We start from the raw sequence: 27,657 nt of genomic DNA on the forward strand, positions 1-27,657 counted from the left end.
CTCTACACAAGACGGGCTGCCTCAGTCGCGGACGGACAAGCAGGTGTGTATCCCGCTCAGGTATTTATCGCTCTGCAGCCGCCCGGGGCACACGCCGCCAGCCGGGGAAGTTTCCCACACTAGCGCAGACTGGGGGGGGTGCAAAGGGGGGCTCCGCTCTCGACGCCTTTGCGTCGCTTTGTGTCGTCCGCTCTCCGGCACAGGGGATCAGCAACAGCGGCGGGGCACCTGGACCCCTCGTGACAGGACATAGGTGCGGGACTTATGTGGGGGACCAGTGGGCAGAAAGCCTGGCAGGCGGAGTTTCTCTTTTCTTAGAGCGTTCCCGCAAACCGTAAAAATACCATTTGTTCCGAAGCAGCAATGGCGTAAGGACAGGCGGTGTGGTGTAAAGTTTCTGCATGGTTCTTTCTGGGCAGCTTTGCGTGTTTTTTCGCACACGGAGCGGCGCTGTCATGGAGCCCATCAGCCGGACCAGGCGACCCGCGCTAGTTCACTCGGCAAGCGTTCGGCCACATGCCTCCGCATTCATCTGCAGCCCGAGCGCGTCTATAGGGTTTGTCGTGCTGTGGCTCAGCTGTCACATGGATGCTGGCTTGGCCGCGTGTCGCGCGTGTGCGTGTGAGCTGAAGGGAGGGAAGGCGTCACGGCTGTGTCTTTGCAGCGACATTCTCCGCTCTGTTTGGCTTTGTCTCCATCCTAGACATTGGCAACACCCACAAACAAATCTTTATGGGGCCGGGTCATTTTCACCCGGAAATCCAGTGCCAACCTTCTAGCCGTCCAGCGGACGCTCGTCACACACCACCGACACGGCACTTTGGGACACGTTGAGCGAGAGCTCAAGCGCAAAAACGCAGCCGTTCCACAAGGGAGCACAGGACCGTCATATTTACGTCAGACAGAGCACTTTGTGTGGAATTTCTCTCACGCTTCCAGGGGAAGGCAGCAGGTCTGCGGAGCATCGGCCAAGAAACGTCCTCAATGCAAATGCTCACGCTCAGCAGCTGCAGCTCAAGTGGAGAGAAATGTTTTGGTTAATTTGACCCAAACAGTTTGCACTTGTAATGTTTTTCCATTGACAAAAAAATGTATTTTGACTCACTCCGAAAACAGAGCCGAAAACAGCTCTTCCAACGGCGGAAAAGAGTTCCTCTAGAAAAGAAAAAAAAAATGTTTTGGTGCAGATTCGTATTTGCTTGTGTTTTTATGAATATGATCATTCTGCAGAAAGAAAAAAGTACGCTCTGTTATACCTTAGGTGGTGTACAGCAAAGGCATTCGGTAATAGGGACAGACAAAATGCAGTTTGTCTTAATAGGAAGGTTTGTCCTTTTGTTATTATTCATCAGTTGCTTTTGTTCAAAGACACTTATAACTGTTTACCGAATGACACAGGTGCGTAATTTTTACTATATAACTTTCAGGGTAAGTACCTTAATCAAAGGGTACAATAGCAGCAGGTGGGATTCTAACCTCTATTCTTTAAGTATGAAGCAGCAGCTGTAATCACTATGTTACCTGCAAATTCAGGTTTAGATTATTATTATTATTATTATTATTATTATATACCAAGAGGGCTGAGAAATGAATTAATAATATGGAAAAAAATAGTTAAACTGAGAAAAAAATCACAACCTCTCAGTTCAGAGAAAAACCCAGAAAAGGTACATTTGCAAATGGCCCAAAACAGCTTGCTTGAAAAAATGCACAATTACAGTGCTTTTTTGTAACACTCTGATCAAAAGATGTTAAAGTTTATTGGCATTCCCCTTTGTGCCACTTGTGTGCGGTGAACAACTGTGAGCAGCCAGGGATGATGTAGAGCCCGGTTCTTTCTGTTAGGTGCGCGTGATTGATTTGCCCTGAAGAGGAGGACAGTTGTGGGCCGTGGCAGACGGACTGCCTCCGTTCATTACACACACAGGTGCGCGCGCACACGCGCTAACAGACTAATGCCGTCAGCGGCCGCGCGACATCGATCCCGCACCCATTTACCGCGGGGCGTGAGCGGCGCTCGCACCGAGTCCGTCGGCCCTGGGGCCAGGGATCCGCTCCGGCAGCGCTTGGGATCGATGGTGCTCTTCCTCACTTGGCGTTCGGTCTACTCTTTACTATTATTTGTTTATTTGTTTATTTACTCTGACTGACGAACACCCTTTCATACCCTACTTTTGCACGTAGTCTGGGATTTCAGTCATCGCTCAGTGCCGGAATAGGAAGAGTAGAACCATTCTTTTTGTCAACTAACCGTTGCTTTTAAGGAGGAGAGGTCATGTTACGCTCGTATCATAAGGAGCTGATATTTCCTTTTATATCATTTTACATTAAATTGATTTTGTCCTTTTCTGTGCTTGAGAAAGGTAATAAGGCTTAAATGTGAAATTACATGACATATGGTTCAGTGAGCATTTTTGATTTTTTTTTTTTTAAATTTTCTTTTTTATCCTGACACAGTTTTCTGTCACTCAGAAATATGTGCTTAATGAGAGCATATTTCTCCAAAGCAGCGGAGATCGCAGATGGGGTGCACTATTTAGTCACGTTAGCAATTAGGAATTCATAATGTGAATGAAATAAATTAAAGTTTTTTTCTACTTTCTTTGAGAATGTAAACAGTACTAGTCATTAGCAAGACTGTTTTGAGTGACCCATACATCTGAAAGGTTTTCTGTCACTTTTACTGGCGTTTTTATCAACTTTTTATAAGAAAATATATGATGTCAATGACTTTTAGCAGCTGACATTTCTTCCATTTATGACATTTTTGCTTTTGAGAGGTGTCAACTTTATAAAAATAAGCAAGAACAGCTTAAAAGTACATAAAACAGGTCTTAATTAGAATACATTATATCCCGGAGGGTTGCTGTTAGTCATTTCGAAGCCTTTATGAATAAACCTCAAGTTCTAATTTCAGTGTTTCACTTTGAATTTTCATAAATGGATCCAGGGTTAGGATGCTCTCAGAAGGTAATGTCTCGTTTTGCCATAGTGGCATCAGTCGTCTTTGGAGGCTGCTTGAGGGCACCGGGAAGGGTTCAGAAGTCGTGCCCGCACACCACTGCCCCACATCTTCATCATGATTCCTCAAGTATGACTCCTCTGCAGCTTGAAGAATGACAGAGTGAAATGGATGATTTCGGTCACCCTCACTGCACAGCCAGGGCATCTTGACAAACTTCCGGAAAAGGAAATGTGAGCGCATATCGGAGCGAGGTCTTTAAGTGGACCGCACTGCGACCGTCTGTGTCCCCAGGCGGTTGTGCCCTCTTATTGAGTTCTGTCTCCAGCAGCCGGAGAGCGACGGGTTGCTGCTCTCATCCAGGAGCGGCTGGTGCTGTGCTGCAGCAATGATTGCACCACTCCTATATTTGTTATAACTATATACCTGGAGGGGACAAATAAAAAAAAAGAATGCAAATTATTCAGTTTTTTAATATGTTAATTTAACCCTCCAACAATGCAAAAAATGTCTACAGCGCATAACTACATGGAGCTGTAATATTTTCAATAGGTTTTATAAGACTGGGAGTCCAAGGTATGCTTTGATGATGGTAAAAGTGCCCCCCCTGCTGGAAGACCACCCCCCATCCCCCAACCCCCCCGCCGTGGTTCAGGCATTTGCTTCAGGATTACATCATACCCCCGCCATTGTTTCCAAAGGTGCTCCTGAACCTTTTTTGTTATTAGACTCTTGTTTTCTAGAAGCCCCTCATTCAGTGGTCAAAATATGGTTGCCCACTTTATGTGGCATGTGATCCCGCCCCTTTCCCTCGTTATGATCGTTCGGAAGTGTGCGACGTGATTGGTTGGTAGTCCCTGTTGGGAAAACCATCAGCAGCAACCGCAGTTTAAGAAGCTTATTGTTTCAGACAGTAGACACCACGCACAGTCTCAAGCTTTCCAAAGCCTGCAGAGAAAATGTGGCTCTAAATATCATGCAGGATAAACATGGCAATATAGTATTTTCCGTGGTCCTCTTCCTATCGATCTAGCTTCTCCAGAATATGTGTGGGTGCAAATGGATTAATATGAAGTCCTAACTTTACTCGAAACGCTGCTTCCAATTTTTGATCTTTGATTAACAGTAGGATTATTGAGAGTCATGAATGTTTGGACGACTGGCAACAGGATGAAATGGATCTCGACATCCTGGAGGATTGCTTGGACCTGAATAATCCATGCTGTGGTCATACTCTGTCTTAGTCGGTAGGAAACAGTGAGCCATTTAATCAGCGTGCAGCTTATAGACGGGAATCGGCAAGGGTGCGAAATGACTGAGTGAGCTCGTTTTCAACATGTGCACCAACACACACACACACACACACACACGCCCTCATAAACACAGTATTCAGGCCAGTTGTGGGGAATACTCCATTTAATAAAAGCTGTCGGTCTGTCGGTCCGTGCGGTTGTTTTCTTATTCAATTACTTCACTTTGACTTTCAGAGCAATATTGGGTATTCACAGCCATAATGTTTTTTCCCTCTGCTTTGCTTTGAACTTTGAAAAGAGCTTCTAAAAGACTACAACAGTGTGCATTAGGTAGTATCTCCCTTCTGGACTTAATTAAGACTCCAAATGTATTTTACTGGAGAGGAAAGTTTTAATATATATTTCATTTTTTAAATTTTCATTTAGCAGAATATTTGATAGCCTGATTACTGTCTCCTCCAAGATAATTTAACCTGTAGATAATATGTGTGGGATTCATTATGACTCTAATTTTGTCCACCTCTGAGAATATTCATTTTTGTAAGCATAATAGGTTTTTATTACATTCATGCTAATTAAAAAGCTTTACATACAATTTTAGACTGCATCCTTCTGAAACTGCTGGGTTGAAAGTCACCAAATCCTGGGCCACTATGAGATTGAACACGTTCTGGGTTGTTTTCAGACAGACCTGCATGATTTTAATGCACTGCCTGTTTTTTTTCCATTTTTTGAGGAATCATTTCCCTGTCCTGTTCTTACAGGGGTTGCACAGGTCACTACAGTTTTATTTTACCAAATGCACAGGTTAAGAATATCATTTGTTTTGCATGGGCATCCTGGTAGCCCCATGAATTAGTCTTTAACTATTGAGTTTCCTGTCCTATGTTGACCCCTCACTTAAAACTGTACAGATGTTAGGGCAGTGGTTTTTGTCAATGTCATTATCCTCTGAATGGAACTGACACACACAAAAAAGCTGTGTGTCATCACAAGATCTGAATATAATGTACGTCTGCAGCAAACGATTACACTTTCAACAAGCGCTGACATTGAGAAAGAGCACAAAAAAGAAGTCTTCCATTGACTCCAGTCGTCCTCATGGAGTCACCATTTAATATGCAAAATAGTGTTGCTCTTCTGTGGTGAGGGGGTTCGACGTGCACACACCGAGCGAGCGAGAGAGAGGGAACGAGAGAGGACTAGCGAGAGTGTTTGAGATCAATGAAACCAGCTGTTCGCTCACTTCTTCAAACGCGGTCTTGTGTTGGCAACCCTGTTGTCTGACAGCTTTGAAACGGGATCAGAGGCTAACAGGCATGAATATAGAATAGCCTGAATATGTGCCTTACAGCCCCCATCACATGGCGGGATTAAAGGGCGGCTGAGGGCCCTAAAGAGGGCTTATGATATAAACATGAGAGTTGGAGAGATATTTGCCATATTATAGAATATTATTGAATCCGTGTTTTTGTCTGGCTCGCAGAATCTTAGGGCATCATCCCGCGATTGTGCGCTTCACCTTAATCCTCTTTTGGGTTATATCTTATTACATATCTCAGTCACTTACATGGAAGTTTTTAATCACTTAAGTCATCTGTAGAGATATAAGTTGGCCTTCTATTTCCAAAAAAGCATCATTTCCCGAATTGATCATTAATTACTGTTGTTACTAATTCTACACACGTTTCCTCATTTGCAATATTTAAAGATAATGCTTTACTGCATCCCTTTGCAAATATAATGTATAATATAATATAATGGGCTTTAGCTTGAGGAAAATGTTCTTTTAATGTGCATATTACAGTGACTGATAGTTATTTGCTGTCTTTTCGCTTGTTGTGCCACGGCATCCAACATCTATTAAGACCTGTTGAGATTTAAGTGGATGGAAATGACAGTGTTATTTGAATGGTGCTCTTGAGTGCAGCTACACAGCTTCAACAACCTGTGCTCAGATTTTCACTTCTTCTCATGCTTTTTATTGCCTATATTGAAAGTGACTTTTTAGTTGCCCCCCCCCCACAAATTTATTAGTGAAATATGGGCAATGGTCATAGTTGGCATTCAAGGCGTGTTAGTATGCAAATGGAATATGCAGAATAATTAAGCCCTGCATCAGAACCTGCGTGTGTATTTATACCTCCTGGAAAATATCTTCAGCATGGAGACCGCTGGGCCACTGCAGTGTTACCGTCTACAGACTGGGGAGTATCAGACACCTGCTATTTGTAGGGAGACAATGAAAAGTCAGCCAATGGCTTGGCAACCCACCCTAAATCAGGATCTTTCCGGAACCATTACTGTCAGCTTCTGGCTTTAGCATCTCGTTTTCCTGTGCTCCGGCGTGGGCAGAAAATGTAGTTGTCAAAATAATGGTTGATCATGACCAACAAGCGTGGCTCGACTGCCTGGGAGACCCATCCATCAAACCGGCAGACAAACCATCTTGCCAGACTGCAGGAGTGATGCGGTGCAGCCTTGTGCACCTTGTGAAACAAAAGGCACACGGTTCCCTCTTGACAGCATTAATGAGCATCGATAAACTCCCACCTCACCAATCTTGATGTGCTTCAGATAAAAAGGCAAAAAAATCTAGCCTGGCATCTCATTCCACCCTTTTATGCATGCCTTCATCTTCCCTTTGCGTTTGGCTTCCGTTCTCTCCTCGGCAACTCGTGTATCTGTCTCAGACACCCAGGGTGATTCGCTTCTTTTAAATAACAGTTTTGTTTGTCCATGCTTTGCTGTCAGTGCCTACAATTCTGCTTGTGTGAGAGTTCCCAATGGGGAAAAAAGTTGGAAAGCAATTTCTGTCTAATTCGGTTAATGACAAAACCTTATACAACTCTGCACTACTCTTATTGTTGCCTGTTTCCATTTTTTTTAAATTGACTTTTTAATCCTCAATACAGTATAAATCTCCAAAAAGTTAACTTTTAACATTAAAAGTATGTTTTATCTTGAAATGTTCTTGTCAATAACATGTATTGCTGTTTTTAACAGTACTGCACGTACATAATACTTTCCCTAAAGCATTGTACTAATCATAATCTTGGGTATACAAAAAAAGTACAGAGCTGCAAAGTAAAGAGCAGGAAAACATCAAAAAGAAAAAAACTCAATTATTCAGCTTAGGGTTTACCCATAACTTTCTCAATCTGAGCTTTATGTTTGAAGGAACTTGCTGGCAGTATCAGTAAACTGTCAAAACTGAAAATGCCTGAATTTCCTGATACTAAAATTTGAACTTGATTCATTTTCATTTCTCATGCTGATTTCAGTCATTTATATGTGTGTGTAACTACATCAATGCTGGCGTGCTATGTTCCGTGTTAGCATTTGACTGATTCCCGCCATTATTCTTCCAGATCGCCATGGCGATGGGTCCGGATGCAAGCCTTCGCTGCCAGCGATGTTCTTCCCTGGCCCCTCATCGGAAGCATCCACCCAGGTGCCCTGCTGTGTACCCCATGTAGCTACAGAGACCATGTACAGGTACACTTATTGCATGATGAGAGATACACAGTTTGTTGACGGTGCTAATTTGACAGTTTAATGATATACTTTTCTATTAAATAATATACTGGTACAAGTGTCCTGTAAAGCTGGTAGTAGTGACAGCTGCTCCTTAATTATTACTTTGTTTTGTGCATCTGTATTGTAATTATTAATGTTTACAGTTAACAGGACAGGGGTATGTAAAATATCTTATGGGAAAAGTTTTCCGTTAGATTTCATGGAGTACAGGAAAAAAGTAAACTTTCATAACCACTTGCTATTCATTATTTCTCAGTTTTTTTACAGAACACATTTAATTTCTAAATGCCACTTGCAACCAAGCTAGTGCTTTCTTTTAGCTGTGCGGCCTTTACAGAGTAATTTTAAGTTAATTATTTGCAAACTGTTTTTGATATTTCTATGAAATGAAACAGAACAATAACTAATTTGGTTTGGTAGATTATTAAAACGGGAAGCATTTTACAGGGCTGCAGACAAAGCGGTGAAGTGTGACGCCTGTTTCAAGAAGGGCAGACCGTAACATTTACCGTTTCCTAGCGCTGGGGATGGGGCCTGGAAGTTTAGTCTTGGATATGCTTTAATGTCTTTAAAATTTAAATGCGTAGCTCATATTGGTAAGCAAATTCTTCTTAGAGCTGTTCCAGGGCATGTATGTGAGACACTCATTTTAGTGCTTTCTGTTCTGAACACTTATTTTCACCACTGACCTTGAGTTCCCCCAGTTGGTGAATATTTAACAACCCTCCAACTGGGACTAAAATTGCTCTTGCAATTGCATGATGTCACAGCAATATAGCAAAAATAAAATGAAAGGTGAGGGTACTAAATGTTAAAATGTTAAGGACATGGACTTGTAACCTGAAGGCTGCCTATTCATCTCCCCAGTACTGCAGTACTTACAGTCTTTTGGTAAAAATATACTCCATCAAAAATGCCCAAGTATATAAATGGGAGAAATACTGTAAATTGCTTTGAATAAAAGTGTAGGCAGAAAATCAACTTAGCGATGAGACTTCTGGGTTTTTGCATTAGAAATACAGTTTTTACCCAGAGCAGATCCATAGGTTTTTAGAGTGAAACTGCTGAAAATTCTTAATGTACCTTAACGGGACAACTGTAATACATCAGTCATATCTTCATTGCTTAGCACTGCCTTTAACCCTTTGCTCGTGTTTGGGAGAGATGTGCATTTCTGGTATTCCAGTGCAGAATTGGGTTGCCAAATGAAATTGTTATTAAAGCCATTATAAACATAAATGATTGCCTAATGTTAGTTTAAACCTTTTAGCTATCCCAAGTCATTATCACCAATTTACCGCTTCTTTTTGGAATTTTTGTCTATAGCCCTCATTCATTTGAAATAATACCACTTGTGTGTGTGTGAACTCCTGTGTTCTACATTGAATACTCTGCTCTTTATTAAATTCTCACTCATTCATTTCTTACAGCCACTCAGATATGACCACAGACACCACAGATGTACAAAGTACAAATAAAACATAAAATTCAATGAAACTGGTAACCACTAATTTAATGTGTTCAGATGCCTGGTGTGGGGAATTTCATGAAGCTTTATGGCAATCAGATGGAAGCAACCATATTTCTAACAAAGAAAAGCTGTTAATCTATCAATGTTGACCAGAACTCAATCTGAGGGTTCAATTTAGTTACCATAAATACCATATGGCAGTTTGGAACGTTGTCTCTCTTGAGCAGTAAAATGTTTTAAAAAAGTTTTGTTCAGTGAAACAACTCCATATTTATTCAGCCTCTTTTTGTGAAACTACTGCTTACTTTACCTTTTTGAAAGTTCTAATTTATGTCTCATTGTAAAATACAGACTTTTGCCCATGTTACTGCTATTTCTTTTGAGATCACATTCTTCACTGTGGAGACCTTATGGCCGCTGGAGACCGGTGTGCTGGCAGGAAGGCCACGAATAAAAGATGCATCTGATTTTGAAAGGTTTTCTTGAAGTCTTTGGGAGCGTAGCCTGAACACCTAATGAGAAGTGCATGCTAAAATCCAACTCTCTGTGCTGGGGAAGCCTTCAAACTCCCCCCGTGCTCGGCTTTCCCCTCACGAGAGTCTCGGATTTGAATCCGAACAAATACTTCGGCAAATAATCCCTCTACCCCAATGTCGTGAGCCTTTCCCCTGATTTGCATGGGCCCCAGACTCTGTTGTGCTGCGCTGCCCTGCGAATGGCGTGGAATGCTAACATAGCACCCGGCGCCGTGCCCTGCTCACAGCTCACATTGCACATGTTAATTAAACCCTCTAATTAGGTTTCCTTGCTAAAAGGGTGAATTAAATCAGCGTTTGAATGGAAAACGATTCCTCAAATTACCATAATTGTGTTTTTGAAGTGTAAAAATCTCCACATTAGAATGCTAAATGGGGGCTTTTGTAAACCCGTTTGTTGTGTTTCGGTGGTATCCTATGGGATCTTTGTTGACTGTTGATCACCAGTTGTTGGGCCTCCCCGTCCTGCTCCTGGTTCAGTTGGTAAGGCAACACCACACATCCTTTTGGCCATGTGGTTGGAGTCACCATCTCCGCTGGCCTGGAGGAGGGACAGTGAGATTGGTCCGTTTCTGAGGGATGCATTTGTCAAGGTGCACTTTAATTGTTTTGCTTTGTCCCTGTAAAGGGGAACAATGAACACCTGTATGCGGTTTGACCGCCCTGCCAGAGTAAAGTGACGTGAAAAGGATCTAAGCGGGTGATAGAGAACATCTGTGTCTGAGAGGGAGAGATAGACAGAGAGAGGGAGAAAAAACCCTCTGTTGGCAAGATTTAACCAACCTTCATTATCTCCATATTTCTATTATGAGATTAATCACCTCGCTATGCTTGCAGACAGAAGAGTAAGGACACGGACACAAAAAGCCGCACCTCAGTTTGGGGAAATGCAAAACAAGGCCTAACAGAACGATGTTTGGATGGGAGCCGATAGACATCATGTTGAAATGGTTGGTGGAAAAAAGAAGGAGATATTAAAGAGACATTAGAATTAAGAATTAGTTTTATATTCCTTTTTGTTATTGTGCTATATGTTATTATTTTTATGTGTTCTTATCAGCACTTTATTTTTTAGGCTCTGGTTTTTCATTAGCCTCTAGCAATTTTGGGAAACGCTTGCTAAAGTGGGTTTTCCCTTTGAAATCATCTTGCTTGTGATGTAACGAAGGTGTCTTTCTTTCTGCGTTGGAGTCCACCGTCCCACTCCTTTGACTCTGACCGTGTTTGGACTACGTTTTCATGCCCACAGTTTTTGTAAGCCTGCCTACCCCCCAGCACCCTCCTCTTTGGCCATCATGGGGTCCGTGTAGGAAGTGGATGCCCTTTTAGCAAAAAGAGACAGGAAGGGAGGGAAAGTAAGCATTGGAGCATAAGAGCAAAGTCAAGAGGGAAGGAAGCAGACATTTGTAGACAATACATAGTAGGTTAACATTTCGGTAGAAGGAGCCCAGTACGCTCCTAAAAACTGCACATTTATTCGTACATTTCTCATTCTTTGTATTGTATTCCTTTGGTGGCAAAGAACAAGTGTCCGTTTTTCTAAAACTCGCTGTTCCTCGATATCACTGCAGTTTGACCAAGCAAACTTTTTAAACTTGTAGCTGCCATAAAAATAACTTCACACACTTAGTCCAACATGTCACTGCAGGTGTTATATGTTTTCCAGACATTTTTAGAATGGTGTGATTGAAAGAGTTTCAAGTGTGCAGTGACTGGATTCTGCTAGTAGCTCATATGAACATAGATGTAAAGATATTACAGCAATATTTTTTTCTTCTTTTTTTAAATTGAAAGGTTGTTGTACACCCAAAGTTCTTAAAGTGCCGCCTATTAAAATGTATAACACTTTTTACACTATGGTAGCTAAGACAATGTATTAAGTTACTATGGTAAACCAATTAGCAAGAATTTGAAGTACAAGCAATAAAAGGAAAAGTAGTCTTTCTGACATTAAAAATTCAATTGTTTTTAAAATTAGTATCATTGATCCCAGTTATGTTGTTCCCAGGAGTAAGTGTAACTCAGTTTTTTAATTTGTAGATGAAACATAACCACTTCACTCTTAGTACTTCAAGCACAGATACCTGAAATAAATGTTTTAAATTATAGCAAAGCATGTCCTGCAATATATAAATTTTTTACACTGCAAGGGCTAGATAGATAGATAGATGTAATGGCTTTGAAGCAACAAACCTTCAGTCATTATAGAAATAGCTATTAAAGTGCTTTAAGTTATTCACAATTAAGGGAGTGTGGGCACTCTAGTACTTTTGGAGGACCTGGCTAATGGTGCATTTCACTTTTATAGGCTGGACAGACTTAGTTGCCCATGACAATGAATGGCTCATGAGTTGGTACATTTCCCCAGAGCCACCCTCACAGACATCTCAGATACCATTCAAGCATTGCTGAGGCCAACTAATTTACGTTATTGCAGTTTTAATGCATTTAATGGTCAGATAAAGTATTTACTGGATACAACTTTAAGTATAAATGTGCATATTGCATACTTAAATTTGCATATTCCATGCAAATTAATTAATATCTTGCAAGAAATATGCACATTTTGTCGTTTTTTTAAACAAATTAAGCATACAAATCATTTTAAACTTAATCATTTGCAGCATTTTAATTTAATAAAAAAGCTTTGCAGATTTTATTGTGTGCCTCAGTAGGGCTGGAACAGAGACACAATGTTCTGATGATACGAAGAAACTTTGAGTGTAACATTCTGTTCTTTGCCCAGCAACATTGCAACAAGCAAAAAAAATGTGGAGAAGTAGCTAAAGGCAGCCTCCATGCATGCAGACTCGGACTCTTACCGCAGTGAAGATCTCTGGCTGTCACTTTGCTCCAACATCAAAACAGCGTTGTGAATCGTGAGGGGTGGCACTATAGCAGCACTTTGCCCCATCCCTAACACCCCTCCCTCCATTTCTCCGTGCCCAAAAAGCAGCCTCTGGCTCACAACAGGAGTTTGTCGATTCCTTTATTTAGTCATACAGCTGCTTCTTGTCTGTACTCAGGCCTGTTCTGAAGACATGCACACACGGGGCTTTTGTCTTCTGTCTGTACTTCTTGCATTGTTCCAGGAAAAGTGTTTGTTAGACCATTAAACAGCTCTCCTTTTACTTGTGGCATGAAGTGCATTGTAGGAATAATGACAGCTTTTACTAGAAGACAAAGTCCTTCCCGTAGTCATGTGTACAGGTCCCATTTCCCATGGTCACAGTCCACTTAGATAAACATTATTTTAAGAAAATATAATAATGTGACACAGATGTAGGGATGAGTGACCCATTGTAAGTAGTGTATCTAGCAGTGTAAGTCACCTTGGTGAATAAGGTGTGTGGGCTGATAACACTACATAGAGTTCATTGGAAGTCACTTTGGAGAAAAGCGTCTGCTTAATAAATAAATGTAAATGTAAATATTCTCTCACCCTCAGTTGTTTTGCACCTTAGAATAATTAGGGCTGAACCGAAACACTGCCTTAATTCTACAGTGTCATGGCTGGAAACACACACAACAACCTGTTATTTCTTATTAAAGAAAAGCAAATCTGCTGTACAAGTCTGCTGAACATGGCTATCTCTCAGGTACATAATGTATCTCTGTTAACAATTGGGGTTGTCAGTCAAGCAGCTCCGCTCTACAGCACAGAGGAAACAGGACTGCTACATTGGCAGAGGTCTGTAGGTCTGGAAAAGACGCTCTTGTGTGAATGATGCAAAATGTGTCAATAAGCAGCTCAGATGAACAACTGGTATTGACTGAGAGGAAGGTAAGCATAGCTACAGCTCGCGATCAGGCATCTGTCAGAAAGGAGAAACCTTGGCTATTCACGGTAATAATATAAAAGCCCAAATATTACTGTACATTTCAAGGAATGTCAAGATTTATAGATATAAAGCCAGGTGAGCGGAACAGAACTGGATTTCGACTGCTTCTTTTACCAGTGTAGCTATAGAGCAAAAGCAACACGCAACACATTCTTTTTACTTCACTCAGTTTCAGCAAGAACATAATGAAATGATGTTGGTCCCCAGCTGCAGAAAACAAGCTAATATTTCCTTTTGATTATCACCGACATTGTAAATCTTAACACTCCCCTTTATAGAACTATCAGTAATGGGCAACATGCAGAACGCCAGGAGTGCAGTGCCGCAGCAGATAACTCGTGAGTCCATTTTCAAATTTTGTATTAGTTTTTTTTTTTTTTATTCCCAAAATGCAAATATTTGAATCTGTCATTTAAAAAAAGAATCTGATTTATAAATTGGTTTTAATATTCCAAATGTGTCGTACAACTGGGTCTTCTGGATAATAATGTTTGCCATTTGTAATTACCTGCTAATAAGCTGTGTGCGGCTGCTTAAACTAGGAGTGACAGTATGATGTGCTCCTTTTCTGTAATCCATTAAATACTTCGTTATTGGTTCTGCTTGTCTTCAGTTTGAGTTCCGTTGATTCGTTCACTAATCCCAAATCATAATTTACCACCACTTTCGTTTCCTTCAAAAGGAGAAATAGTGCTTTTGAGTGCTGTGACTGACTGACAATGAGTTAGAACTCAAATATTTGTGGTCACAACATCCAAACTATTGTATGCAAAAACCTTTGAGCTCCATCTTAACCAATCAGGTGAAAAAAATCTAAAATGACCAACAAAACCAGAGTCTCAACAGGAATATAGAGTCACTGGAGTAAATGTGAAGTAGACAATTGGGACAGTATGTGGAGCAATGGAGTACTTTAAGAAAAGTGTAAATATGGCAAAAAGTGAAATATGAGAAATGTGATGACAGCATGATGTGAAGAGGTTAGAAAAGAAAAACAGAAAGCCTGTGGCACATTGACTTGGAACTCAGATTCTTCAGTTTCTGCAAGCTCTCTGAGAAAGTCATTTCACAGGCTCAGGAAAAAACCCTAGACGTTTGAAATCATCTATGATTTATATATAATTCTCACATCCATGCTTTCATCAACCAGATCTTTGTGCTGCTTGATGTTTTATGAACAGAAACAAGTGAGCACACGTCGCCCGGAGGTTTTCGACCACTAAGCTATCACACACCGATGTGCGAAAAAAATAACATTTTTACAGAGCGAAAGAGCAAAGAACTGGGACGGCACCTGCTGCTGGGGGCACCATGCAGTCCGAACAGCTGAGCAACGATTTAAAATGACCTAGAGAAATCAAGACTGCAGAGGAATACAGATTGAGACTCTTGACAATATGGGGCAGTGATACTCCAAGAAAAAGATACAAAAGTGGAGGGAAAGGAAAGTATGAGAATGGTGGCGAAACTATGAGTTGAAGAGGATCTAGATGAGAACAGGCTCAAGCACACTGATTACAACTGTGAGCTTTTAGAACCTGCACACTCTTTGGTTCCTCCAAGTGTTTTTGAAGAGTCATTTTATGGATTGAAGAAAACAAGCCATGTTCATCTATGATTCATATATAATTAGCACATCCATATGCACAGAATCAAGCCTTGAGGTCTTTGACCAGCGGATTGCTCACAAGCCCATGTACCTGCAGGCAGGTGAAAGAACAGAAACAGAGGGAGCGCACCCAGATCCGTTTCCCCCGGCGACAGAGGTGAACGTGTATGGCGGGAAATGCGGTTAATTAAATGCAGTCTGTGAGCGAAGCGGGTGGCACACTGCAGGTCTCCCGCCACCTTGGACCCCTTCCGCTGCAACCTCCCCCCCCCTCCCCACACACCCCGCGTGTCCCAGCATCTTCCCGCGCCTCCTCATCTGCACGCGGGCCGTCTGCCATGCCTGGCTGCTCTCCTCCAGCTCATTACCTTGCTCTGTCGAGCCGCTGCTTAAAATTCAGCAAGCGCGGTGTGTGTGGGGTGTACAGAGCGGGAGGGAGATAATGCTGTCTGACACGCTGTCCTCGCCGAGACAAAACGAGCCATGCAACCCTTATTTTGCCATTGTCGGTAGACAGGTCCCTTTCCCTTTTTTCCTCATTTTTTCCCGCCTCCCTCTTTTTCTGTTCAAGTCCACGTCGCCTTTGTTTTCCCTTACCTGCATAGCGTAATCTGACGTCTTCCTGTGCCTCACCCCGCTATGTGTGATTAAATCTGAGGTTCTTCAGCTGACTATACTGGTCTGTGTACCCGCTCTGCATTAGTCCAAAGGGGGTGCCTCCAGTGCCTGCCTAGGACCCATCATCTGAGGTATGACCCTGAAATATTGTATAAAGAGAGAGATGCGAGGGACAGACGGTTCCGAAGGCGGAGAGGTAAAACGCAGACATCCTGTGGAGCAGCAAAACCTTGCTCAGCTGCCTTACACTAAAAAAGTCAAACGAGCCAAAGACAAAACGTATTGGGCTTTTTCAAGGAATTCTTAGTATCAAGGCCTTTTACACTGACAATTGAAGTCATTATAAAAAAAAGGGCCACATCTGAAGAGGTCTGATTATATCAATAAAATAGTTGTTTGGCTACATGCTTTGATTTTTATATACAATTATAGATGGTAGCCCTCTTATGACATGTTGCTGCAACTATAATTTCATCTCAGGACTTTTTGCCTAATAAGACAATTATCATGTTTGCTTCTTCCATTGACTTGGTTTTTAAATATAGGAGGTCTCAAAATGTATGAGTGTTGTTTGTGTGGGACAATAGACACATGACCAAAGATCTTCTTTTAGAAACTATGAAGCAGTGGTGGAATTTTACTTACATAAAGCATACCCTGTAAGTCTGCTATTTGCATGCTGGGATAAATGGGTAGTTCAGGGTTGTATACAGACCTCAGTCTCATGCTCAGAAAGAGTTATTTAACAATTATGTTACCCTGTGAGAGAGGAGTAGAAACAAGGTCAAGGTCTTAGGATGTTTTAAATGCATGTTATCTTCAGCCTTGTGACCACCCTTTTTTAAGATCTCTGAACGTTTTTTGCCGCAGCTATTGTTTGTGTTGCGCTCTGTAGTGTTAAGTTCTCGTTTACATATTTATACTCTGCCCCTTTGTTCTTGTTTTTCTTTCTCTCTGCCCCACAAGTCAGCTTTGCGTCTGGACCGTGGCCATGTAACCCAGTGAGTTGCTCCCACTCACCCTGTTTCCTCTCTCTCATTATCCCACCATCCGCTGCCCTCTGTTGGGTTCATTAAAACAGTATCCTCATCACTCCTCAGCTCCTATGCTACACTCCTACACAGCCCTTATTATCTGCTACTAAACCCTCAGCCAGTGCCTCCCAACTCCCCCTAAGGTCACAAGCCTCTATTCGCTCCCCGTCAAAGAGGCTAGCTCTGAACTCCCCAGGTTCTCACACACCACATACACTGGACCTCATAGCAACTCCACTGGCACGGGTTGCTTCTCACAATGTGCACAGTTTGGACTTTGGTATTTCAAGATAGGATTCCCATCTATGGCTTTGAGAGGGCTAAAAACAGGGCTACGCATATCACCAGGGAGACAAAATCCCAGTTGTCTATTAAGGTTTGGGCTGCTAGATCCTGGTACAGCACCAGAGGCCGTAAGACCAGGGCTGCCAGGCATCGACCATGTGCTGCTGCTGGTACTGGGCTTGAAATGGGCTGTGCATTTTGTATTGAAAGGTTTCTTTTCTCAAGATGTGGCATAACAATTTCTCTGCAGCTTGGCACCCAGTTATTATGCCACCGAGCAGCATGTTTGGGGAATGTTTTTCTTTCTCCGTCTTCCCTTTGTTATTTTGCTTAATTGCATCCATGCAGAGCCACTCGTGGAATTGTTTATATTAATTCTACACTTTGTGTAACAGAAGACCCTGGGAAATATGCTAATTGTAGGATATGCATATCGTATGACTGCCATCTAATACTTTACTGTATGTAAATTAGGCTTAATGACTTAACAAGAGTGTTTTGAAGGATCTTTTTTGTGCAATTTGATTAGATGGTGGTATATGGCATATAAAGAGCAAGATCAATAATTGTACACCCTTCAGCTCAGAAAAATGGCTCCTTTTTTATATGTTAAGGCAGAACCTCCTGGAACCAATCCTTTTTTTCAGCTTTTTGTCCACTGTTTTCCCCCTCCCGATTTTAGTTGTATCCAATTTATAACTTGCCCTTGGCTGCACATGCTGTCCCACGAGTCTGCCATGAGGCAGAAGGGTGGCTGATGTGTGCTCTTCTGATTCACATCCCTGCCAACTCCACCTTCATTTTCCCATGGCCGGTCAAGTAGTACCATGCAGCAAGGCTAAGAATCAGACAGGAGAAGATATACCACCCTGCTGGTATGCAGCAACTGTCAACCCTGCACTTATCCCTAACACTGATGCATTAATTGGGGCCACATGCAATGACCTCCTGAGGGGATATACCTGATGATTATACCTTCCCCAGAGGGATTTTTTGTCCAGGACTCTAAGTCGCAGTTGGCGCGTGACACAGCTCTGATTTCAACTGTGATTTTACTTATGTGACTCAGAGCACTTCTACTTCAGCTCTAGGTGGCACTGTTAATAAATACATAGAAAAATAGATAAATAGATAATTTCTTTAAATATTTTGGCTTAAGTATGTAAGCAGCTTTGCGCACTGTTCCGAAGTGGGTTTGGCCCTTTTCATTGCAGGCAGATTTGCTCCAGGTTGTTCAAGTTGGTTGGATAGTGTTTGAGGATTGTGTTGTTCAAATGCTGCCACAAATTCTCAGTGGGATACAGATCAGGATATCAGTTTCGCCACCTTGGGACATTGACCCTTTTGTTCTTCAGCCATTCTAATATTGCTTTAGAAATGTGCCTGAATCATTTCCCCATGAAAGGTGAAATTTCTCTCAGCCTTCAGATTTTTACCACATTGGAGCAGCGTCTAAAAGCTGGAGAGATTCTCTGCATGTCCTCCTCTGGGCTTCTCTTCAATCAATGTAACGCTTACCTTCAACCCTGATTTTCTGCGTTTGCAAAACAAACAGGTTTAAACTGAGCAGTAACCTCCCCCAAAGCACTGTGCCAAATCGATTTCTAGTGACCTAAACCCACTGCATTAGCTTGCACTTGATTGAATTACTGAAGTCTTTGGTTTTCATAGACAAATGGAAGAACAGGCTACAATTTGCTCATTAAACCTTAGCTGGCACTTGCAAAGCATCCTGGCAAGAAATGCTATTTTCATTGGTGTTACAGACCTGTGTGAGAGAAGAGTAGCACAGGAAGCACTCTCCAAAATTTTTTTCTAAAATGTTCAAGATGTGCTGAATCAGATCTCTCCTACGGTTTAATGGTGTCATTTGTAGCAGTTAACTTGCCTCAGTCCTTCATTTGTCTGATCTTATTCCTCTTCTGTTAAGTGGTGGAAGTGATTCAGTAGTGAAAGTGCTGACATGCATTTTTAAACGTTGTACTCACAAGTCAGTGGCAGGTTCTAGGTTCAGTGTCACCTCCAGAGATTCTGAGTTCACATACACCCTCAGGCATAACAGAGCTCAGGAGCCATTCATGTAATGAAGGGAAAGTCAATAGACGACCTCTATGCTGATCCTGGAGCAGTTCACTGGTGACTCAGATATCTCGGAAAATAGAAGCTGATTGAATCTTGGTTGGGTGGGACAGTGGTGCAGCACAAACTGGTGATGTGCTGTGGGTTCTTGTGTAGGTTTAGACCTTGCTCAGTCTGCTTGGAGGTTGCATTTTCTCCCCACATGGGCTTCCTCCTGGTGCTCTATTTTCCTCCCACTGTGTGTTTCAGGTGACTGGTAACATTAAATTGTCCTTAGTATGTGTCCTTTTGTATTTGCTCTGCAATGCACTGGTATCCCCTCCTTAAGGTGTTCCCTGCCTCATACAATATCCTTCTGGGAAAGGCTCCAGACCATCACAATCTTGTATGGCATAAGCACTTAATGGTAATGCATGGATGAATGGACACACTGTGTCTGTGGATGGGTGGATATGTACACACATATTTGTGCTTTGTATGTATCTTCAAGTAAAATAATTCCTTAATTTGGATGCCATCTTATCCTGGTGCCGAAATAGTCCCACATGAACGTCTACTGGTGAAAGAATACTGAAAGTAGCAAGTGCTCGGTTCTTCAATACAGACCCTGCCAAAAGAACGAGGTAATGCAACCTACTCACACTGTACCCGTTCAAAATGCAGCATCCAGTCAATGAAACACACAATGTTCACTATACATGGAATCTCATATAGTTAATGAGTATGAGGTGCCATATCAATACTAAGCAATTTTCCCCTTCCATTGTAGTTATTTATATTTGCTATTTTTGTGATCAAAAATATACCAATTTATAGCAGGCTTGTATTATGATAACCTCCTTGGAATTGCAAGGCAACACTTACACATACTTGCATGTGGTTACCATTTGTTGGCAGGTGTTTAACACCTGTTGGGAAAAATCGTTGTCAAACTCCTTGCTTACTGATTAAAAACATGCTGCTTTCTATCACCATGTAAGAGTGTAGAAATAACTATCTTATTTGATCAGAATAAACATTCATGAGCTATTAATAAACTTCAAGCGTGAAGGTCAGTAAGTAGTAAACAGTGTTACATTAGCAAAACAAGGAATGCGTTCAGAAGACATACACAACACAAGCATGCAGTTAGTATATTTGCACACTAATTTCTACCATAACTCATTTCCACCAGTGACATTTTCCTCTTTATGTTCAGCATTTTGGTTAATTACTTGATGAGAGTGTATCTGAGCGTATCTCTCACTGTCTCGATATTGCAGAGCACCCTCTTCCATTTCCAGCTGTTCACGTTAGCTCATCGTATTCCAGAGAATGTGTTTTTACAAAGCTCAAGCATTAACTGAAGACTTTAAATTCTGAACAATGTGTTAATAGACTAAGAATGCATTATTTGATTCAATAGTGTTTTATATTTACATTTAAAATTTTTAAATAATTTAAAATATACTGCCATTTGGAAATTGATTAAACAGACAAAAGTGCCAAAATCCATGTTTCAGAACCGCTTGTCCCATATGGGGGGGTGGGGAACTGGAGCCTACCCGGTAACACAGGGCCTAAGGCCGGAGGGGGAGGGGACACACCCAGGACGGGACGCCAGTCCATCGCAAGGCACCCCCAGTGGGACTTGAACCCCAGACCCACCGGAGAGCAGGACTGTGGTCCAACCCACTGCACCACCACACCCCATCTGTATGTTCAAATTTATATTTATATTTACATGTATTTATTTAGCAGACACTTTTCACCAACGGGACACACAGGTTGGAGTAATTAAGTTATCTTTTCCTATTCCATTTAACAAGAACTTTACTTAAAAGCTCATAAAGTGCATTGGAAGATTGATAGATAGGTGGTAATGCATTTTTTCCACTGTTGAATAAACTGAACTTTCATTGAAGTCTGGAAAAGGATATGAATTTGAACTCAGAATTTTAGATGTTCTCAGTCATATTCCTAGCTCTTACTAGGTTCTGCTTCTTTGAATAACATATAAGTGCTGTGTGAATTTTTAAAAGATTTTGAAAATATCCATTTCTTCAGTCCTGTAAGCAAAGGCTGGTCTCTCTTCAGTCCATGAAAGAACAGTTTTCTCACCATTTCTCTGCTCACTCTTTAAGTCTGTTGAGTCAAAAAATGGACACATTTATCGGAAAACTTTGGAAAATCAAGGTGCCCTGACTTACCCATTTACACAAGAGGATATTTTTTTTTACTGTATCAGTTTAGGGTAAGTACATTGATCAAAGGTACAACAGTATGGGGTGGGATTTCAATTTGGGTCCTTCAAATCCAAAGATAACAGCTCTATCCAGAAATTCACCTATATGGTGGGGATCATCCAAGGAGCTGGCAATGAATCAGGACAGACCAGTGTAAGTTGCATCCCAGAAGCTTCTCTAGAATACTTTTTGTTGTCGGAGTGCAACCCCAAGGCTGTCAGTCTGAATCCAAAATGAGGTATGACACAGTCTTGGCACTAATAGTCACAAAGATTGATATAGTCAGCCAAAATGCAGGAATGTGCAATTTTGGAGTGTTGGGTAGCTTCTGGGATTTCCATAAACAGATCTTGGGTGTCGGTAGCTGTTTTAGTGTTTATGATGGTGTTTTATTGGCACTTCTAAAATGTACAAGCTGAGGAACTGCCCTCTAGATAGAATGGTCCTTGTTCGTATTATATTTACTCTTGCCGGAATAGAGATTGAAGAAATTCTGACTTCTGTCTTGATGATGCAGGTCATCTAAGTCTTTTTTTTTAATCATTTACAAGTTTTTACTTTGTCTGCTAGAATGAGCCTGTTGAAGATGAAAGTTTAATAGTTTAATGGTTGGTTTAATGGGCTTTCGAAACACAACAATACTCCTGTTAAACATTTGAATTTATTTATTTTGCTGATCCTTTTCTCCAAAGCAACTTACATTTGCTTTTGTATTCATGCACTCGCCAGATGCCTTTCTGCAAAGCAATATACAGCTCAGAGTTAACAAAAGTGCACCCCGCGACAAGCTTGGATTCATATGCTCGATTACTGAATCACAGCTGTTATTGTATGATAAAAGTGTGTGAAAGAGATGAGTTCTGAGAGCCTTTTTGAACAGTAGAGGGGATCCAGCTGCTCTGAGGGACAGAAGGAGCTTATTTCTTCACACTGGTGCTGAAATGGAGAACCAACACTCAAGATTTTAGACTTCCTAAAAGGTGCACAACGTTATAACTTTAGGGCACTTACATAATTTACTCATTTATGCAGCAAGGTATCTTTTACTGTTTCAGTTCAGGGTAATTACCAAGCTCATGGGCTCAACAGCAGGAGGTAGGATTCAAACCTATGAGTGTGGAGGAGCAGCTCTAACCAGTATTCCACCTACTGTCCATAGGGAAGAGGCAGGAGCATACCCAAAAAAGAACAGTTTATTGCGCTCTCTCTCACACACAGATACACACGCACACACTCTCTCTCACTCCTTAATTCATACAGACACCCCCGGCCCCCTGCTCAGACAAACCTGCATGGTTCCCCATTAGGTAGCCAGCAATCTGCTGGGGAGATAGCGTTCGGGTGAGAGACATCAATTTGCCACATTTAATGCTCTCGCTGCCCTCAGAAGACATATTGATTATTTCTGCCCCACAAAGTGACAAATACCATTTTCTGGGGTGTAATGGAGATGGATGGTGGGTTTATGAGCAGGCCGGGGAAGGTTGTGCCGAAAAAGGGCGGGGGTCTGACTTTGATTCCCCCGCTGAGGCTGGGGCAAAAGCAAACAGGGCTAATAAAGAGACCGAGGCGAGGGATGTGTATGCTGTCAATGATGGAGGGGTGCCTCGGGGCTCAGCAGTAGCCATGAGGAGAGACGGCTGACAGCAGTGCAGCGTCCCTGCCGTCGGGAATGTTGGATGCGGTGTAATACTCCCCCCCCAGTGCGCCACCTCACTACAGATTCTGCCACTTTCATTGCTCCAGTGGTGCTGCAGCGGCACGTGTGTTTTACGTTTGCTAAGTCTGATGTCACTTTGTAAAGAAGTCACTCAGTGGCATTAAACATGTATGTGGGAAGGTCGGAAAAGTCTTTGGCTGTCAGGCATCTGCAGGTGGAAGGAAAGGACACCGTTTTGTTTCATGAATTCTATACCAGCTCCATTATATCAGGTGTAATTTTTTTACTATAATTATGTTTCAAGTCTTATAGATCGGTATATTTTTACATCTGCAGCTTTTAACTTCCATTAATGAAATTTAGTTTATGTGTAATCGGCATAAAATTTGCTAATTTGCTAATGGGATTTTTTAATTTAGATTTATTTTGCACATGCTTTTCACCAAAGCTATGTACAATGTTAATCTTTTCAGAATGATCTATCCATTTTACGGCAGGGTAACTTTTACTGTACTAATTCAGGGTAAGTAGTGTGACCATGGGTTGTGCAGCAGAAGGTGGCAATCAGACTGGGCACCTTCAAGTAGAAGGAGGCAGCTCTAACCACTACAGTACCTACTGCCATGTCTCCCATGATTAAAGAATAAATTAGTTTTTTATTATTATTATTATTATTATTATTATTATTATTATTATTATTATGGCGCGGTGGGTTGGACTGCGGTCCTGCTCTCCGGTGGGTCTGGGGTTCGAGTCCCGCTTGGGGTGCCTTGTGACGGACTGGCGTCCCGTCCTGGGTATGTCCCCTCCCCCTCCGGCCTTCCGCCCTGTGTTGCCGGGTAGGCTCCGGTTCCCCGTGACCCCGTATGGGACAAGCGGTTCTGAAAAAAAAAAAAAAAAATTATTATTATTATTATTATTATTATTATTATTATTATTATATAGTAATTGTAAGTAGTTTAGCATCAGCTACATGATGAAATGTAAATGCAAATGTGTTATTACAAAGTACATGCTTTCCCATGATTAAATATATGAAAAATAATTATTGAAGGGTGCTATTGCTCAGCTGTCTAAACTTCACTGTGTTCTGTGCACCTCACATTGTGTGTAAAGGCCTCAGTTCAAAGAGGTGTGGTGCGTGCACAGTGGTTTAAATCCAAACTGCTGGTTGAAGATGTAGCCTTGAATCTGTCTGGATGTCAGAGGTGTGATGTGATGTCTTCTGGCCGGTATCATAAGACATACACCATCATGGGGAAAAAGAGAGATGATCACTGTTTATTTCTCTTCTTTTTCCTTCTCAGCGTTGACACTGGCACCTCATCCCATAAGAGCTGTGGAACATCTGAACGCACAATCTGTTTTCATCTCAGCCTCCCTCCTTGTGATGAGTAATAAAGCCAGAAACGGGTAGCACCTCATGGGAAAGATCACAAATAATCCACATGAAAAGAAATGCCCCCATCTAAATTCCTTAGGCTCGACTTGGACTCGGCATTTTCATAGGCCCTCTTAGTCCCCTGGTTTCTTTAATTTTCGCATTTCAGGTTATGTCTCATGCTTATATGACTTCAAGATAAAAGGATTATTTTGCATTGGATTTGTAAGCCTCTCAGATCAAGAGCAGAGTTTTTCCCACATGATCTGATATTAATGCACCTATTGAGTTGGTGAGCACGCCATTTCTCTCTCCCTCTCTCTCGTCTCTCGATCCAATTTTCTCAAGGTGCTATTGAGCATCGTTCGAGAAGTTAGTTTGCAGCCGGCTGCATCGACGGCACTCCGCGACCCTGCTCTCCGCGGACGCGATTGAAGTTCATCTCCCCCGCAACCCTCCCAGCTTCCCCCTCTCTCCTCGCTCCCCCGCTCTAAGCTCTTGTTATTGGATTTACGTGTTCTTAATCCGCCATAATGATCCCAATGCCTTCAATTACTGGAGACAGTTAATTTCCTGGAGCTTTCCGGATAAACTTTGTCGGCTGTTTTTATGACTTGATAATTGAGCATGCTGAAAGTGCCGGTGGGCAGATCCTGGTTGTTGTGCGTTGAAACTAATTGTGTGCAGTTCACTTTGGGGCAGGTGTGCAAATAGCGGCACGTGTCTGCCTGGGCAAGCTGTGTGTCTCTCAATGATATATATCCCCCACAGCTGTCCCGGCTGATAATTAATAATACGAACCCTTGGCTCAGGGATGCAGACAATACTTCACTGTGGTTCATTGCCAAGGTCTGGGGTGGCACTTTTCATGGACAGCATGGTATATCCCATAATGAACTTTTGTTGCAATGTGAAACCATTCTGTTGATCACGTCCTCATTATTAATGCAAATGGAGAAATGCCACAGTCCATGCTGAGATCAAAATCCCAAGTGGAATTCCTCGAGCCTCACCACAACGCTTTTTCCACACCCATCCCTAAGAGGCCACTTTAAACAAAATGAAACAGTCTGAAGATCACCTTTACCTGAGAGATGGTTAAACGAAATCTATGGCTGTTTTGTTGGTTTGTTCTTTTTATGTAGGTGGCATAGTGGTTACAGCTGCTCCCTTTGACTCCAACCTCCTGCTGTAATACTCTTGAGCTATGAGCTTACCATGAATTGATACAGTAAAAATTAGCCTGCTCTATGAAATGATAAATACGTGTAAGTAGCTTAACGAAATATATTACTTTTGAAGAAAACTGGAGGGTTATGAATGATCTGTATCAGAGAACAACCTTTCCTGTCCTTCGTCATACGTTCAAAATAATAGATGATTATTAATGATCAATAATGCTTTGACTTAGTAGATGTGTGCTTGCACAGCTCCGCGGTGATTTAAGCACTTTAACTGTCATGCTAAATTATAGTGCCTGCCTTTTACCTGCACCCTTTCTGCGTGAAACTTCGCTACTCAAAATCACCTACACCTGCAGTTTCTCTCACACACACACACACACACACACACACACACACACACACACACACACTTACTTTCTAGTTTCTTTAAATAATGGTGGATTCTCTGTTAATATTTCATATCAGATCTTTGTCAAATTTGCCTTTGAGAGCCTAAAAACAGTGAAGTATTTTCTTCTTTTCCTTCAGGTGTGTCAGTGAGGCATGCTGGGAATCTTATCAGCTTATTCGCAGCCCTGCCACAAACACCATGGTCTATTATTCAGTCTGTGCGTGGAAGCCCTCCCGTCTTGTCAGCCGACACCTTCCCTGTTCCTCATTAATTATTCCCTTCACTTAACTGGCAGCAAAACAGAACAAACAAGAAAGGGAAGGACACAGGACAGATAGCAGGAATTAACAAGCCTGGTTCAATACATAAGCCATGTGACAAAGCAGGAGGAAAAATACAAATTGAAGCAAAGTGTGTGGTCAGCGTAGAATGGGCTCGGTGTAAAGTGCAAGATTATGGGACGGTGTGTGTGTGTGTGTGTGTGTGTGCCGTATGAACGAGGAAGACCTTGGAATATTTGTAATTAATGAATTAGCAGACAGGGGTTTGGCCTGTGCCTGCTCTCTGGTGGATCTGGGGTTCAAGTCCTGCTTGGGGCGTCCCATCCAGGGTGTGTCCCTTCCCCCTCCAGCCTTGCGCCCTGTGTTGCCGGGTTAAGCTCCGGCTCGCTGCGACCCCACTTGGGACAGGCGGCTTCAGACTGTGTGTGTGAGAGAGAGAATTAGCAGACTTGAACATGGTGTATTACTTACCTTGCATTCATTCACACCTGCTGGAAAGAAAAAAGGATGCATGAAGCACGGGACTGAATTAAGTGATTTTGTTTACTGAAGTATGAAAGCAATAACTGTTGTATAACTACTACATTTTCCTCTGTTACTGACAGGTAGAAGACAGCGGAGGGCAAAGCAAGAGTTTTCTTTTAGGAAGGTGAAGATTTATTGACAAGAGGTGCAAGATTCTAAGGTGAGTGGGAAGCATTGAACTCAATGACAATTCTCTTGATACTTTCTTTATTATTATTGTTATCATCATATTGCATTTATATTTATTTTTTAACTCCTGACATTCTCTAAAGCTAGTTACCAGGATGTTTCTGAGATGAAGGGAAAAAGTCTTTGATAAAAGTTTGAGAAGCGAAGTAGTGCAGATTTAGGTTTTTCCATCAACATACACATCCCAGTGATGAACAAATTCCTTAGATTATATTCGTATTAATCACCCTGAGCAACCAGTTGTGTGGAACAGAAAGAGTCAGTAAGAAAACTCTTTTCTGTTTATTTAAATGAAAGATTCAGGCTTCGGTACTTCAGTCTCTAGATGCCCTCCATGTCCTACTCTTGCTGTGTGAAGAAGCTCAGCTCTCGTTCTCGCCCTTGCCTAAGCGGACATTCTGTCACTTTCGTCTGTGCGGCCTTTGCCAAGGCTGTTATCGCCACGGTCTGACCGCCTTTCCTCGATCTCCCTGAAGCGAAGCTCTAAAGCCCCATCCTTTGTTCCTCTGTCTGAAAGGGGCCGCTCAGTCTCCTGCCGCCAGAGCCGATCTGGAACCTGGGATAATGGAATCAGGCCTCTCTCCGCTGTTCC

The 27,657-nt window shown here is 42.0% G+C and overlaps 1 long non-coding RNA gene across 1 annotated transcript; it reads left to right on the forward strand.

Moving 5' to 3' along the window:
- LOC108926676 (uncharacterized) lies at positions 1-27,657 on the forward strand. The gene is made up of 4 exons (XR_001965488.2): positions 1-43; positions 7,587-7,713; positions 26,957-27,036; positions 27,583-27,657. It is a non-coding gene; the product is annotated as an uncharacterized LOC108926676 (long non-coding RNA).

This window comes from Scleropages formosus, chromosome 5 (assembly GCF_900964775.1).
Source record: "Scleropages formosus chromosome 5, fSclFor1.1, whole genome shotgun sequence".
In the NCBI taxonomy this organism is placed as follows: domain Eukaryota; kingdom Metazoa; phylum Chordata; class Actinopteri; order Osteoglossiformes; family Osteoglossidae; genus Scleropages; species Scleropages formosus.